This window comes from Loa loa (genome assembly GCF_000183805.2).
Source record: "Loa loa unplaced genomic scaffold supercont3.118, whole genome shotgun sequence".
Taxonomy (NCBI): Eukaryota; Metazoa; Nematoda; class Chromadorea; order Rhabditida; family Onchocercidae; genus Loa; species Loa loa.
Window position 1 is genome coordinate 105,656 of NW_018108298.1, and position 2,757 is coordinate 108,412.

Here is a 2,757-nt window from a genome sequence, read left to right on the forward strand (position 1 = left end):
GACATCCTCTACGTGAGATAAATCGTAATACATGCATGAAGCTTTCTGCCGATAGGTTTTCAACCAACTCGAGATGGATTGCTCTAGTTGTAAAACATGTAAAGAGTGCTATCCATCTTTTGAACTTCTTATTGTTATGTTTGACGGTGATTGGACCCATATAATCAAGACCAACCTGTTCAAAAGGTTTTGATCTCTTTACACGCGTTTCTGGTAAGTTTGGCATTGGTGGTAATTTGTATGGTTTAGTTCTCCATCTTCGACAAGCAAAACATCCATTGATAATCCGTTTAACTGTTGATCTACCTTTTGGTATCCGAAAATTTTGCCTTAATTCACAGAGAGTATGACCAATTCCAGCATGATATAGTTCTTCATGTTTTCCTTTGATGATAAGTCCAGTAATATGATGATGACTTGGTAGATAGATTGGGAACTTACTTTCATTGGTTATTTCCGCATTCTCTAAACGGCTTGTCGCTCTCCATAATTTGTCGGTTTCATCATAATACAAATTCCATATTCTTATTTGGTCTTCAGTCAATCCATCAGATTGTGCTTGACGAAGTAATATTCTTTTTGTTATTTCATAGTTTTCCATATTCATATAATTTTTATGAGTAGATAGTGATTTCAACCACGCTATTTCTCCTTTGAAAGTTAATGTAATGAATCGAAGTACCCATACTGTTGCTCTTAGCATGCGAGTCCAATTACTAAAACGTTTTTCATCTATAATTTGAAACTTCTCTAGTTTAAAAGTAATAGTAGTCATAATTACCTTATTAGTTTCGTCGTCTTCTTGATATTTGAATTCCCATTGTGGCCATTTATCTTTCTCCTCCATCAGCCATTGCGGACCTTTCCACCATGGTTGATAAGTTTTGAGTTTACTTGGTGGAATTCCTCTAGTAGCAACGTCCACTGGATTGTGTACACTTGGAATATATCGAAAGGCGAAATCTGCCTGTTGTATCTCTTCGACTCGATTCTGTACAAATCGAGGGAGTAGTTCCGAGTGATTTTTGATCCAGAATAGAGTGCATTTAGAATCAGACCAAAGCGTTACTGGTACATCCTTTAATTCTAATTGCTTCAATACAAATTGTGTAGCTTTTACCCCAATTAATACTGGAAGTAATTCTAAACGAGACACAGTAATTGATTTAACTGGGGCAATACGTGACTTAGCATAAATAAGAAATGTTGAGTTCTTACCGCATTTTTTGATATTGAGAACATAGACTGCTGCTGTGTATGCTTTATCTGAAGCATCCGAAAATGCATGTATTTCTAATTGATTTGATGGGTTTATTACAAATCGAGGTAGGTCTATTATATTCTTTGGCCAGCCTTGCAACATTGATTTCCATTGGTTTTCTTCCTGATGGGTTAAAGGCTGGTCCCACGATTTGTTTTGTTTCCACAAAAGTTGAAGAAATAATTTGCATGTAATCATTGAAGGGACTAAAAAACCTAGAGGATCATACTGTGATGCAACAAATTGCAAGATAGTTCTCTTGGTTATTTCCTTTTCATTCCATGGTTTAAGTGTTATACGAATTACGTCCAAATCATAAATTAATGCCAAGAAAACTACTTTTGTTCGAATTAGCCTTGTCGTGATTGGGTATTCTTTCATTGAATTCGAGATCATTCGAAATAAATTCTCTAATATTCATAGCTGCCCTTTCAAAAATAAGTTTTGTTTGTTCGTACTTAAATAAGGCATCCTCTGTATTCTTGGCAGATAGAATTATGTTATCAGCATAAATATTTTTTCTTATTTCTGCTGCTGGCTCGTGGTCATATCCCTCTAAGTGAAAGTTAATTGTAGCTGATAGTAGAAAGGGCGATGAAATTACTATGAAAGGTACTCTTTTAAATCGATAACACTTTAAATTTCCTTCTGCTACACCTTGTTTTGGATTATGTAGCCAAAGGAATCGAGTACAATTCCTATCTTCTGGATGTATTTCGATTTGTAAAAACGCCTTTTCGATATCGGCTAATATTACACTTCTCATCATTCTAAAACGTAGTAATACTCCCAATATATTCGGTAGCAAAACGGGTCCTCTGTACAACGCTTCATTTAAGCTTTTGAAGTTTCTAATATGCGCTGACGCATCATAAACGACTCGTAATTTTGTGGTTGATTTATTAGGAGTTAATACCCCATGGTGAGGTAGATAATGAATAATGCCTACCTTATCATCGGGATCCACTTGTTCAATTATACCCAATTGTTCTTGTTCCTTTATTATGTTGTCATATCGGTCAAGAATTGAGTAATCTTGTAAGCGTTTGATGAGATTCTTCAAACGATTAAGACATAAACCGTAATTGTTGCTCAACTTGCCCTTAATTTCTTTCCATGGCCAACGAACTCTATATCTTCCATTACACTTGATTATTGACTTCTTGAATTGTTTTAATGCCTCTTCATCATCATTAGCATTAGGTTGGTCATTGATTCCCATGAGTTCTAATTTCTAGAAAGTTTCTAATTCCGAGCAAGAATTTACATTGGCTGCACAGACTGATCTGGATAGTTGTTTAGTATTCGCTTGGCAAAGTTTATTGATGTCGTCACTTCCAGCAATCATCGGTCCCACTTTTGTTTGTAACAGTATGAATCCAGAATTTAGTTCTTGAATGTTGTTGAATTCCACAAATTTGAAGAAGTAATCTGCTCCAATTAATATGTCAAGTTGCTTCCAAAAACTCTTCAAGTTTTCAAGTTGTGTTCCTGTT